Genomic DNA, 15788 nt, shown 5'->3' with positions numbered 1-15788 from the left:
TGGTTATGTTGAGCATCTTTTCATATGCTTATTGACCATTTGTACGTTATCTTTGGAGAAATGTTTGTTCAAGTTCTTTGCCCATTTTAAATCCAGTTATTTGTTTTTGTTGTTGTAGTTTTTGAGTTATAGGAGTTTTTATACATTTTGGGTGTGAGCCCCTTATCAGATATATGATTTGCAAATATTTTCTCCTGTTCTTCAGGGATAAATTTTCACTCTGTTCATTGTGTCCTTCAATGCACAGAAGTTTTAAATTTTGATGAAGTCCAATTAATCTATTTTTGCTACTATTGCCTGTGCTTTTGTTGTCATATCCAAGAAATCATTGCCAAACCCAGTGTCATGAAGTTTATTCCCTGTGTTTTCTTCTAGGATTTTTATAGCTTTGTGTCTTGCAATTAGCTCTTCAATCCATTTTGAGTTAATTTTTATATATGGTATAATGTAATAGTCAAATACCGTATGTTAACACATCTATATGGAATTTAAGAAAAAAAATGTCATGAAGAACCTAGGGGTAAGACAGGAATGAAAACAGAAACCTACTAGAGAACGGACTTGAGGATATGGGGAGGGGGAAGTGTGAGCTGTGACAAAGCGAGAGAGAGGCATGGACATATATACACTACCAAATGTAAGGTAGATAGCTAGTGGGAAGCAGCCGCATAGCACAGGGAGATCAGCTCGGTGCTTTGTGACCACCTGGAGGGGTGGGATAGGGAGGGTGTGAGGGAGGGAGACACAAGAGGGAAGAGATATGGGAACATATGTATATGTATAACTGATTCACTTTGTTATAAAGCAGAAACTAACACACCATTGTAAAGCAATTATACCCCAATAAAGATGTTAAAAAAAAAAGAAAGAAAAATTCTAGGCCTAAAAAGGAAAAAAAAAATATTCATTTTCATGTGGATGTCCAGGTTCCCAGGACCATTTGTTGAAGAGACTGTCCTTTCCTCATTCCGTGGTCTTAGCACCCTTGTCAAAGAACATCTGGCCATATACATGATGATTTATTTCTGGGCTCTCTGTTCTAAGCCATTTGTCTATAAGTCTGTCTCTATGCCATCAAACATTTTAAAATAAATGGAGTCAGAAAATAATATAAACTGTATCATTCCATTTACATAAAATTCAAGAATAATCTATGGTGTTAGAAGTCAGGGGGTATCCTTGTCGGTGTGGGTGGTAACTGGAAAGGGCATGAAGGGGGTTTTGGTGCTACTGGTAATATTGTTTCTTGATCTTTGTGTTGATTAAACAAGTGTGTTCACTTTGAAAAGTTATTGAGTTATACAGGTATTTAGCATTCATAATTACCAGCAGACTCTTTATACTATTTAATGTAGTATTATTTAAAAATGATTACATAGAAACAGAGAAATATGATCAAAATCCATTGATCCTGTTCTGCTTTTAAATACTATGACATACATTTTTTTTTTTTTGCCATTGGATTCTCAGTACACAAGATAAGTGTTTTGGTATAAGTTTCAGCCATTCATAGTTAGGTAGACTTCTTTTTTCAGATACCTGGGAGAGTAGTTAGGAGTGAGTGATGAAAGAGAATAAGCAATGCTTCTTATTGCATTCTTTGAAGGATCAAAACAACATTGACTTTTTTAGTTGACGGATAGCATTTGATTATAGCATCTTCCCTAACTGCAATATTCTGATAATGCCAACTTTGACAAAAAAGCACATTTCCATAATGCCAAGTTGATCAGGACTCACCAAAATAAGGACCCAACAGTTATTCCTGCAAGCCCATGTCAAGGAGAAAAGAAGGTGTAGACCTCACTTCAGTAGTACCTATACTAGAGCTGCCCAATCTGTGTGCCTTGGCAGACTGCAGGCTGGGAATGAATTACATGTGTATGGAGGCACGGATTCTACTCAACCTTCAAGGGTGGTCAAGCCAGGCTTGAAGAGAATGTGAATATTGGGCTGCTCACTCCTACAGTGAGATACATCAAACCTTCAATCCATTGTTTCCTGCAGATATCATTCTCTCTGTGTGAAGTAATATACAAAGTGTTGGAAAGTCACTAATGAGAAAAAATAGTAAGGGATCCCTAGCACACTGAAAACTTCCACTTATAAATGAGAATTATTCTTCTTTTTAACGTATTTATTGGAGTGTAATTGCTTTACAATGGTGTGTTAGTTTCTGCATTATAACAAAGTGAATCAGTTACACATATACATATGTTCCCATATCTCTTCACTCTTGCGTCTCCCTCCCTCTCACCCTCCCTATCCCACCCCTCTAGTTGGTCAAAAACCACCTAGCTGATCTCACTGTGCTATGCGACTGCTTCCCACTAGCTATCTATTTTACGTTTGGTATTGTATATATGTACATGCCATTCTCCAACTTTGTCACAGCTTACTCTTCACCCTCCCCATATCCTCAAGTTCATGCACTAGTAGGTCTGTGTCTTTATTCCCGTCATACCCCTAGGTACTTCATAACACTTTTTTTCCCCTTAGATTCCATATATATTTGTTAGCACACGGTATTTGTTTTTCTTTTTCTGACTTACTTCACTCTGAATGACAGACTCTAGGTCCATCCACCTCACTACAAATAACCCTATTCCGTTTCTTTTTATGGCTGAGTAATACTCCATTGTATATACGTGCCACATCTTCTTTATCCACTCATCTGTTGATGGACACTTAGGTTGTTTCGATCCACTGGCTATTGTAAATAGAGCTGCAATGAACATTTTGGTACATGACTATTTTTGAATTATGGTTTTCTCAGGGGATATGCCCAGTAGAGGGATTGCTGGGTCATATGGTAGTTCTATTTGTAGATTTTTAAGGAACCTCCATAATGTTCTCCATAGTGGCTATATCAAATTACATTCCCACCAACAGTGCAAGAGTGTTCCCTTTTCTCCACAGCCTCTCCAGCATTTATTGTTTCTAGATTTTTTGATGATGGCCATTCTGACCGGTGTGAGATGATATCTCATTGTAGTTTTGATTTGCATTTCTCTAATGATTAATGATGTTGAGCATTCTTTCATGTGTTTGTTGTCAATCTTTATATATTCTTTGGAAAAATGTCTATTTATGTCTTCGGCCCATTTTTGGATTGGGTTTTTTGTTGTTTTCGTATTGAACTGCATGAGCTGCTTATAAATTTTGGAGATTAATCCTTTGTCAGTTGCTTCATTTGCAAATATTTTCTCCCATTCTGATGGTTGTCTTTTGGTCATGTATATGGTTTCCTTTGCTGTGCAAAGGCTTTTAAGTTTCATTAGGTCCCATTTGTTTATTTTTGTTTGTATTTACATTTCTCTAGGAGGTGGGTCAAAAAGGATCTTGCTGTGATTTATCTCATAGAGTGTTCTGCCTATGTTTTCCTTTAAGAGTTGGATAGTGTCTGGATTTACATTCATGCCTTTAATCCATTTTGAGTTTATTTTTGTGTATGGTGTTAGGGAGTGTTCTAATTTCATACTTTTACATGTACCTGTCCAGTTTTCCAAGCACCACTTATTGAAGAGCCTGTCATTTCTCCACTGTATATTCTTGTTTCCCTTATCAAAGATAAGGTGACCATATGAATGTGGGTTTATATCTGGGCTTTCTATCCAGTTCCACAGACGTACATTTCTGTTTTATGCCAGAACCATACTGTCTTGGTTACTGTAACTTTGTAGTATAGTCTGAAGTCAGGGAGCCTGATTCCTCCGGCTCCATTTTTCGTTCTCAACATTGCTTTGGCTATTCGGGATCTCTTCTCTTTCCATACGAATTGTGAAATTTTTTGTTCTAGTTCTGTGAAAAATGCCAGTAGTAGTTTGATAGGAATTGCATTAAATCTGTAGATTGCTTTGGGTAGTAGAGTCATTTTCACAATGTTGACTCTTCCAATCCAAAAACATGGTGTATCTCTCCATCTATTTGTATCATCTTTAATTTCTTCCATCAGTGTCTTATAATTTTCTGCAGACACGTATTTTGTCTCCTTAGGTAGGTTTATTCCTAGATATTTTATTCTTTATGTTGCAATGGAAATAGGAGTGTTTTCTTAATTTCACTTTCAGATTTTTCATCATTTGTGTATAAGAATGCCAGAGATTTCTGTGCATTAATTTTGTATCCTTCTACTTTACCAAATTCATTGACTAGCTCTAGTAGTTCTCTGGTAGCATCTTTAGGATTCTCTATGTATAGTATCATGTCACATAGTGCTGTGCCTCTGAGATGGGAGAGCCAAGTTCAGGACACTGGTCCACAAGAGACCTCCCAGCTCCACAAAATATCAAAGGGCGAAAATCTCCCAGAGCTCTCCATCTCAACACCACGACCCAGCTTCGCTCAATGACCAGCAAGCTACAGAGCTGGATACCCTATGCCAAAAAACTAGCAAGAAAGGAACACAAAACCACCCATTAGCAGAGAGGCTGGCTAAAATCCTAATAAGGCCACAGACACCCAAAAACACACCACCAGAAGTGGACCTGCCCACCAGATATACAAGATCCAGCCTCATTCACCAGATCACAGACACTAGTCCCCTCCACCACGAAGCTTCCACAACCCACTGAACCAACATTACCCACTGGGGACAGACACCAAAAACAATGGGAACTACTAACCTGCAGACTGCAAAAAGGAAACCCCATACACAGTAAGATAAGCAAAATGAGAAGACAGAAAAACACACAGCAGATGAATGAGCAAGGTAAAAACCCACCAGACCTAACAAATGAACAGGAAATAGGGAGTCTACCTGAAAAAAAATTCAGAATAATGGTAGAAAAGGTGACCCAAAGTCTTGGAAATAGAATAGAGAAAATGCAAGAAACATTTAACAAGGAACTAGAAGAACTAAAGAGGAAACAAGCAATGATGAAGAACACAATAAATGAAATTAAAAATACTCTAGAAGGGATCAATAGCAGAATAATTGAGTCAGAAGAACGTATAAGTGCCCTGGAAGATAAAATATTGGAACAAACTACTGCAGAGCAGAATAAAGAAAAAAGAATGAAAAGAACTGAGGACAGTCTCAGAGACCTCTGGGACAACATTAAATGCACCAACATTCGAATTATAGGGTTTGCAGAAGAAGTAGAGAAAAGAGAAAGGGACTGAGAAAATATTTGAAGAGATTATAGTTGAAAACTTCCCTAATATGGCAAAGGAAATAGTTAATCAAGTCCAGGAAGCACAGATAGTCCCAAACAGGATAAATCCAAGGAGAAACACACAGAAAAATATATTAATCAAACTATCAAAAATTAAATACAAAGAAAACATATTAAAAGCAGCAAGGGAAAAACAACAAATAACACACAAGGGAATCACCATAAAGTTAACAGCTGATCTTTCAGCAGAAACTCTGCAAGCCAGAAGGGACTGGCAGGACATATTTAAAGTGATGAAGGAGAGGAAGAAGGGAATATGGTGGAAGAGTAAGACGTGGAAATCATCTTCCTCCCCACAGATACACCAGAAATACATCTACACGTGGAACAACTCCTACAGAACACCTACTGAAGGCTGGCAGAATACCTCAGACATACGAAAAGGCAGGAAACTCCCCACATACCTGGGTTGTGCATAAGGAAAAAGAATAAACAGAGGCAAAAGGATAGGGACGGGACCTGCACAAGTTGGAGGGAGCCGTGAAGGAGGAATTGTTTCCACACACTAGGAAGCCCCTTCGTGGGCAGAGACTGCCGGTGGTGGAGGGGGAAATCTTCAGAGCCGTGGAGGAGTGCGCAGCCACAGAGGTGCAGAGGGCAAAGTGGAGATATTCCCGTACAGAGGATCAGTGCCGACCAGCACTCACCAGCCCGAGAGGCTTGTCTGCTCACCCACCAGGGCAGGCGGGGCTGGGAGCTGAGGCTCGGGCTTTGGTCAGAGCGCAGGAAGAGGACTGGTGTTAGCGGCGTGAACACAGCCTGCAGGGGGTTAGTGCACCACGGCCAGCCGGGGGGGAGTCTGGGAAAAAGTCTGGACCTGCCGAAGAGGCAAGAGACTTTTTCTTTCCTCTTTGTTTCCTGGTGCTCGAGGAGAGGGGATTAAGAGCGGTGCTTAAAGGAGCTCCAGAGACGGGCGCAAGCCGCGGCTAGCAGCGCAGACCCCAGAGACGGGCATGAGATGCTACGGCTGCTGGGCCACCACCAAGAAGCCTGCGTGCAAGCACAGGTCACTATCCACACCCCCCTTCCGGGGAGACTGTGCAGCCCGCCACTGCCTGGGTCCAGGGATCCAGGGACAACTTCCCCGGGAGAACGCACGGTGTGCCACAGGCGGGTGCAAAGTCCCGCCGGCCTCTGCCGCCACAGGCTCTCCCAGTACTCGTGCCCCTCCCTCGCCCTGGCCTGAGTGAGCCAGAGCCCCTGAAGCAGCAGCTCTTTATCCCCGTCCTGTCTGAGTGAAGAACAGACGCCTTCTGGTGACCTACATGCAGAGATGGGGCCAAATCCGAAGCTCAGCCCTGGGAGCTGTGAAAAGAAGAAGATAAAGGGAAATCTCCCCCAGCAGCCACAGAAGCAGCGGATTTAAGCTCCACAAACAACTTGACGTACCCTTCATCTGTGGAATACATGAATAGACAAGGAATCCTCCCAAATTGAGGAGGTGGACTCTGAGAGCAAGATTTATGATTTTTTCCCCTTTTCCCCTTTTTGTGAGTGTGTATGTGTATGCTTCTGTGTGACATCTTGTTTGTATAGCTTTGTTTCCACCATTTGTCCGAAGGTTCTATCTGTCCTTTTTTTAAATTTTTTTTCTTAATAATTATTTTTTATTTTAATAACTTTATTATATTTTATCTTACTTTATTTTATTTATCTTCTTTCTTTGTTTTTTTCTTCCTTCCCTCCTTCCTTCCTTCATTCCTCGATTGCTCCCTCCCTCCCTCCTTTCTTTCTTTCTTTCTTTCCTTCTTTCCTTTCTTTCTTTCTACTTCTACTAATTCTTTCTTTCTACATTTTCTCCCTTTTTTCTGAGCCGTGTGGATGAAAGGTTCTTGGTGCTAGAGCCAGGAGTCAGTGCTGTGCCTCTGAGGTGGGATAGCCAACTTCAGGACACTGGTCCACAAGAGACCTCCCAGCTCCACATAATATCAAACGGCAAAAATCTCCCAGATGTCTCCATCTCAACACCAGCACCCAGCTTCACTCAACGACCAGCAAGCTACACTGTTGGAGACCCTATGCCAAACATCTAGCAAGACAGGAACACAACCCCACGAATTAGCAAAGAGGCTGTTTAGAATCATAATAAGTCCAAAGACATCCCAAAACACACTCCCAGATGTGGACTTGCCCACCAGAATGACAAGATCCAGCCTCATCCACCAGAACACAGGCACTTGTCCTCTCCAACTGGAAGCTTACACAACCCACTGAACCAAACTTAGCCACTGGGGACAGACACCAAAAATAACCAGAACTACAAAACTCCAACCTGAAAAAAGGAGACCCCAAACACAGTAAGATAAGCAAAATGAGAAGACAGAAAAACACACAGCAGATGAAGAAGCAAGATAAAAACCCACCAGACCAAACAAATGAAGAGGAAATAGGTAGTCTACCTGAAAAAGAATTTAGAAAAATGATAGTAAAGTTGATCCAAAATCATGGAAACAGAATAGACACAATGAAGAAACTTTTAAGAAGGACCAAGAAGAACTACAGATGAAACAAACAATGATGAACAACACAATAAGTGAAATTAAAAATACTCTAGATGGGATCAAGAGCAGAATAACTGAGGCAGAAGAACGGATAAGTGACCTGGAAGATAAAATAGTGGAAATAGCTACTGCAGAGCAGAATAAAGAAAAAAGAATGAAAAGAACTGAGAGCGGTCTCAGAGACATCTGGGACAATATTAAATGCAACAACATTCGAATTATAGGGGTTCCAGAAGAAAAAGAGAAAAATAAAGAGACTGAGAAAATATTTGAAGAGATTATAGTTGAAAACTTCCCTAATATGGGAAAGGAAATAATTAATCAAGTCCAGGAAGCACAGAGAGTCCCATACAGGATAAATCCAAGGAGAAATATGCCAAGACACATATTAATCAAACTGTCAAAAATTAAATACAAAGAAAACATATTAAAAGCAGCAAGGGGGCTTCCCTGGTGCCGCAGTGGTTGAGAGTCCACCTGCCGATGCAGGGGACACAGGTTCGTGCCCCGGTCTGGGAAGATCCCACATGCCGCGGACCGGCTGGGCCCGTGAGCCGTGGCCGCTGAGCCTGTGCGTCCGGAGCCTGTGCTCCACAATGGGAGAGGCCACAACAGTGAGAGGCCCGTGTACCACACACACACAAAAAAAAAGCAGCAAGGGAAAAACAACAAATAACACACAAGAGAATCCCCATGAGGTTAACCGATGATCTTTCAGCAGAAACCCTGCAAGCCAGAAGGGACTGGCAGGACATATTTAAAGTGATGAAGGAGAAAAACCTGCAAACAAGATTACTCTACACAGCAAGGATCTCATTCAGATTTGATGGAGAAATTAAAAACTTCACAGACAAGCAAAAGCTGAGAGAGTTCAGCACCACCAAACCAACTTTACAACAAATGCTAATGGAACTTCTCTATGCAAGAAGTACAAGAGAAGGAAATGACCTTCAATAACTAACCCAAAACAATTAAGAAAATGGGAATAGGAACATACATATCGATAAGTACCTTAAATGTAAATGGACTAAATGCTCCCACCAAAAGACACAGATTGGCTGAATGGATGCAAAAACAAGACCCATATATATGCTGTCTACAAGAGACCCACTTCAGACCTAGAGACACATACAGACTGAAAGTAAGGGTATGGAAAAAGATAATCCATGCAAATGGAAACCAAAAAAAAGCTGGAGTAGCAATTTTCATATCAGACAAAATAGACTTTAAAATAAAGACTATTAGAGGGGACAAAGGACACAACATAATGATCAAGGAATCGATCCAAGAAGAAGATATAACAATTATAAATATTTATGCACCCAACATAGGAGCACCTCAATACATTAGGCAAATACTAACAGCCATAAAAGGGGAAATCAACAGTAACACATTCATAGTAGGGGACTTTAATACCCCACTTTCACCAATGGACAGACAATCCAAAATGAAAATAGAAAAGGAATCACAAGCTTTAAATGATACATTAAACAAGATGGACTTAATTGATACTTATAGGACATTCCATCCCAAAACAACAGAATACATATTTCTCTGAAGTGCTCATGGAATGTTCTCCAGGATAGATCACATCTTGTGTCACAAAACAAGCCTTGGTAAATTAAAGAAAATTGAAATTTTTTCAAGTAACTTTTCCAACCACAACGCTATGAGATGAGATATCAATTACAGGAAAACATCTGTAAAAAATACAAACACATGGAGGCTATACAATACACTACTTAATAATGAAGTGATCACTGAAGAAATCAAAGAGGAAATCAAATAATACCTAGAAAAAAATGACAGTGGGGACACGATGACCCCATACCTATGGGATGCAGCCAAAGCAGTTCTAAGAGGGAAGTTTATAGCAATACAAGCCTACCTTAAGAAACAGGAAACATCATGAATAAACAACCTAACCTTGCACGTAAAGCCATTAGAGAAAGAAAAAAAAAAAACCAAAGTTAGCAGAAGGAAAGAAATCATAAAAATCAGATCAGAAATAAATGAAACAGAAATGAAGGAAATGATAGCAAAGATCAATAAAACTAAAAGCTAGTTCTTTGAGAAAATAAACAAAATTGATAAACCATTAACGAGACTCATCAAGAAAATAAGGGAGAAGACTGAAATCAATAGAATTAGAAATGAAAAAGGAGAAGTAACAACTGACGCTGCAGAAATACAAAAGATCATGAGAGATTACCACAAGCAACTCTATGCCAATAAAATGGACAACCTGGAAGAAATGGACAAATTCTTAGAAATGCACAACCTGTCAAGACTGAATCAGGAAGAAATAGAAAATATGAACAGACCAATCACAAGCACTGAAGTTGAAACTGTGATTAAAATTCTTCCAACAAACAAAAGCCAAGGACCAGATGGCTTCACAGGCGAATTCTATCAAACATTTAGTGAAAAGCTAACACCTATCCTTCTGAAACTCTTCCAAAATAAAGCAAAGTGAGGAAAACTCCCAAATTCATTCCATGAGGCCTCCGTCAAATTGATACCAAAACCAGACAAGGATGTCACAAAGACAACTACAGGCCAACATCACTGATGAAAATAGATGCAAAAAGCCTCAACAAAATAATAGCAAACACAATCCAACAGCACATTAAAAGGATCATACACCATGATCAAATGGCGTTTATTCCAGGAATGCAAGGATTCTTCAATATACACAAATCAATCAACGTGATACACCATATTAACAAATTGAAGGAGAAAAAACATATGATCAACTCAATAGATGAAGAGAAAGCTTTCAACAAAATTCAACACCGATTTATGATAAAAACCCTGCAGAAAGTAGGCATAGAAGGAACTTTCCTCAACATAATAAAGGCCATATATGCAAACCCACAGCCAACATCGTCCTCAATGGTGAAAAACTGAAAGCATTTCCACTAAGATCAGGAATAAGACAAGGTTGCCCACTCTCACCACTCTTATTCAACATAGTTTTGGAAGTTTTAGTCACAGCAATCCAAGAAGAAATGGAAATTAAAGGAATCCAAATCGGAAAAGAAGTAAAGCTGTCACTGTTTGAGAATGACATGATAGTATACATAGAGAATCCTAAAGATGCTACCAGAAAATTACTAGAGCTAATGAATGAATTTGGTAAAGTAGCAGGATACAAAATTAATGCAGAGAAATCTCTGGCATTCCTATACACCAATGAGGACAAATCTGAAAGTGAAATCAAGAAAACCCCCCATTTACCATTACAACAGAAAGAATAAAATATCTAGGAATAAACCTACCTAAGGAGACAAAAGACCTGTATGCAGAAAATTGTAAGACAGTGATGAAAGAAATTAAAGATGATAAAAATAGATGGAAAGATATACCATGTTCTTGCATTGGAAAAATCAACATTGTGAAAATGACTCCACTACCCAAAACAATCTACAGATTCAGTGTAATCCCTATCAAACTACCACTGGCACTTTTCACAGAATTAGAACAAAAAATTTCATAATTTGTATGGAGACACAAAAGACCCTGAATAGCCAAAGCAATCTTGAGAAAGAAAACTGGAGCTGGAGGAATCAGGCTCCCTGACTTCAGGCTATACTACAAAGCTACAGTAATCAAGACAGTATGGTACTGGCAGAAAAACAGAAATATAGATGAATGGAACAGGATAGAAAGCCCGGAGATAAACCCACACACATATGGTCACCTTATCTTTGATAAAGGAGGCAAAAATATACAGTGGAGAAAAGACAGCCTCTTCAATAAGTGGTCTTGGGAAAATTGGACAGGTATTTGTAAAAGTATGAAATTAGAACACTCCCTAACATCATACACAAAAATAAACTGAAAATTGATTAAAGACCTAAATATAAGGCCAGAAACTATCAATCTCTTAGAGTAAAACATAGGCAGAACGCTGTATGACATAAATCACAACAAGATCCTTTTAGATCCACCTCCTAGAGAACTGTAAAAAGAAAAAAAATAAACAAATGGGACCTAATGAAACTTAAAAGGTTTTGGACAGTAAAGGAAGCCATACACAAGCCCAAAAGACAACCCTCAGAATGGGAGAAAATATTTACAATGAAGCAACTGACAAAGGATTAATCTCCAAAATTTACAAGCAGCTCATGCAGCTCAATAACTAAAAAACAAACAACCCAATCCAAAAATGGGCAGAAGACCTAAATAGACATTTCTCCAGAGAAGATATACAGATTGCCAACAAACACATGAAAGAATGCTCAACATCCTTATACTTTAGAGAAATGCAAATCAAGACTACAATGAGATATCATCTCACACTAGTCAGAATGGCTGTCATCAAAAAATCTAGAAACAATAAATGCTGGAGAGGGTGTGGAGAAAAGGGAAACTTCTTGCACTGTTGGTGGGACTGTAAATATATACAGTCACTGTGGATAAAAGTATGGAGGTTCCTTAAAAAACTACAAAAAGAACTACCATACAACCCAGCAATCCCACTACCGGGCATATCCACTGAGAAAACCATAATTCAAAAAGAGTCATGTACCAAAATGTTCATTGCAGCTCTATTTACAATAGCCAGGACATGGAAGCAACCTAAGTGTCCATCAACAGATGAATGGATAAAGTAGATGTGGATCATATACACAATGGAATATTACTCAGCCATAAAAAGAAACGGAATTGAGTTATTTGTAGTGAGGTGGATGGACCTAGAGTCTGTCATACAGAGTGAAGTAAGTCAGAAAGTGAAAAACAAATACCATGTGCTAGCACATATATATGGAATCTAAGGAAAAAAATGGGGTCATGTAGGGCTAAGACGGAAATAAAGACACAGTCCTACTAGAGAATGGACTTGAGGATATGGGGAGGGGGACGGGTATGCTGTGACAAAGTGAGAGAGCAGCATGTACCTATATACACTACCAAACGTATAATAGATAGCTAGTGGGAAGCAGCCGCATAGCACAGGGAGATCAGCTCGGAGGTTTGTGACAACCTAGAGGTGTGGGATAGGGAGGGTGGGAGGGAGGGAGACGCAAGAGGGAAGAGATATGGGAACATATGTATATGTATAACTGATTCACTTTTTTATAAAACGGAAATGAACACACCATTGTAAAGCAATTATACTGCAATAAAAATGTTAAAAAAAAAAGAAAATATGAGTTCACCATCTCTGGAAAAGAAGGGAAGAAGACACAACTGTCACAAGGAAAATTTGGTTTAAGATGCACACTCAGGAAAGCACTACTTCACACTCCAGAACGCTTTGAAGGTGAGATAGACATTTGGAGCTTTCTCAAATTTGGGAGAGAAATTATATATTGGTGTCACTCAATCATCGACTGTGGCCTGCCCTTGAAAGGGCGTTGGCCTTGGGCAAAAAGGCATTTTCAGCAGAGGTAATTCCCAAAGAGGGCGGAAAGCTGAAGGCTGTATGTTGGCAGCACTGCCAGTATGTGGGGAATAAACTGCCAGTCCCAGAGGAGGATTTGGGCCACTTCATAACATCCATTATATATATATATATATATATATATATATCAAGTCTACTTAAAGTACTGGTGAAGCACTGATTCATATTTGGATTTAATATGTAACAACGTGAAATTAAATTTATCAAAATGTACTGATATTGTCATGATTGGAAGATAATTTCTCAGTTGTGTACTATTTTAAGTTCAGACTTTAAGATAAAGACAATGGCTTTCATGTAAATAATGCATAATAAAGAAATAGCTTGCTATAATCAGTAAAAGAAAATGGTGAAAGCAAAGCTTTACAGACAAAATCTCACGAAGAAGCATACACATACACACTCACAAAAAGAGGAAAAGGGGAAAAAATATCTATCTTGCTACCAAAGCCCACCTCCTCAATTTGGGATGATTTGTTGTCTATTCAGGTATTCCACAGATGCAGGGTACATCAAGTTGATTGTGGAGATTTAACCGCTGCTCCTGAGGCTGATGGGCAAAATTTCCCTTTCTGTTCTTTGTTCCCATAGCTCCCGGGGTTCAGCTTTGGATTTGGCCCCGTCTCTGCGTGTAGGTCGCCTGAGGGCCTCTGTTCTTCACACAGACAGGACAGGGTTAAAGGAGGAGCTGATTCGGGGCTCTGGCTCACTCAGGCCGGGGGGAGGGGTACGGATGCGGGGCGAGCCTGTAGCAGCAGAGGCCAGCGTGACGTTGCACCAGCCTGAGGCGCGCCGTACGTTCATCCAGGGAAGTTGTCCCTGGATCACTGGACCCTGGCAGTGGTGGGCTGCACAGAATCCCGGGAGGGGAGGTGTGGATAGTGACCTGTGCTCGCACACAGGCTTCTTGGTGGCAGCAGCAGCAGCCTTAGCATCTCCTGCCCGTCTCTGGGCTCCATGCTGATAGCTGCAGCTCACGCTCGTCTCTGGGGCTCCTTTAAGCAGCGCTCTTAATTCCCTCTCTTCGCACACCAGGAAACAAAGAGAGAAGAAAAAGCCTCTTGCCTCTTTGGCAGGTCCAGACTTTTTCCCGCACTCCCTCCCGGCTAGCCGTGGTGCACTAACCTCTTCAGGCTGTGTTCATACCTCCAAGCCCCATCCTCTCCCTGTGATCCGACCGAAACCGAGCCTGAGCTCCCAGCCCTCGCCTGCCCTGGCAGGTGAGCAGAGAAGCCTCTCGGATTGGTGAGTGCTGGTCAGCACCGAGCCTCTGTGTGGGAATCTCTCTGCTTTGCCCTCCACATGCCTGTTGCTGTGCTCTCCTTCACAGCTCCGAAGCTTCACCCCTCCACTACCCCCAGTCTACGCCCGCGAAGGAGCTTCCTAGTGTGTGGAAACCTTTACTCCTTCACAGATCCCTCCCACTGGTGCAGGTCCCGTCCCTATTCTTTTGTCTCTGTTTTGTCTTTTTTCTTTTACCCTACCCAGGCACGTGTTGGTTTCTTGCCTTTTGGGAGGTCTGAGGTCTTCTGCCACTGTTCAGCAGGTGTCCTGTAAGAGTTGTTCCACATGTAGTTGTAGTTCTGATGTATTTGTTGGGAGAAAGGCAATCTTCACATCTTACTCTTCTGCCATTTTCCTCAACCTCTAAATTTTTTTTCTTAATAATTATTTTTTATTTTAATAATTTTAGTTTATTTTCTCTTTATTTTATCCTCTTTTTTTTTCTTTCTTTCTATTTTTTCTCCCTTTTCTTCTGAGCTGTGTGGAGGACAGTCTCTTGGGGCCCCAGCCAGGCATCAGGGCTCTGCCACAGAGCTGGGAGACCCAACTTCAAGACACTGGTCCACAGGAGACCTTCCAGCTCCATGTAATATCAAATGGCAAAAATCTCCCACAGATCTCCATCTCAAAACCAACACCCAGCTTCACTCTATGACCAGCAGGCTATAGTGCTGGATACACTATGCCAAACAACTAGCAAGACAGGAACACAGCCTCATCCATTAGCAGAGAGGCTGCCTAAAATCATAACAAGGCCACAGACACCCCAAAACATGCCACCAGACATGGACCTGCCCACCAGAAAGACAAGATCCACCCTCATCCAGCAGAACACAGGCACTAGTCCTCTCCATCAGGAATCCAACACAACCCACTGAACCAACCTTAGCCACTGGGGACAGACACCAAAAACAATGGGAACTACGAACCTACAGCCTGCAAAAAGGAGAGCACAAACACAGTAAGATAAGCAAAATGAAAAGACAGAAAACCACACAGCAGATGAAGCAGCAAGTTAAAAACCCTCCAGACCTAACAAATGAAGTGGAAATAGGCAGTCTACCTGCAAAAGAATTCAGAATAATGATAGTGAACATGATCCAAAATCTTGGAAATAGAATAGAGAACGTGCCAGAAACATTTAACAAGGAACTAGAATAACTAAAGAGGAAATAAGCAATGATGAAGAACACAATAAATGAAATTAAAAATACTCTAGAAGGGATCAATAGCAGATCGATAAGTGAGGCAGAAGAACGGATAAGTGACCTGGAAGATAAAATAGTGGAAATAACTGCTGCAGAGAAGAATAAAGAAAAATGAATGAAAAGAGCTGAGGAGAGTCTCAGAGACTACTGGGACAACATTAAATGCACCAACATTCGCAATATAGGGTTCCCAGAAGAAAAAGAGAAA

The sequence above is a fragment of the Delphinapterus leucas genome, chromosome X (assembly GCF_059928025.1).
Source record: "Delphinapterus leucas isolate spDelLeu-1000000601 "Yukka" chromosome X, BTC_Dleu_Yukka2, whole genome shotgun sequence".
Taxonomy (NCBI): domain Eukaryota; kingdom Metazoa; phylum Chordata; class Mammalia; order Artiodactyla; family Monodontidae; genus Delphinapterus; species Delphinapterus leucas.
This window is presented reverse-complemented; position numbering follows the sequence as displayed.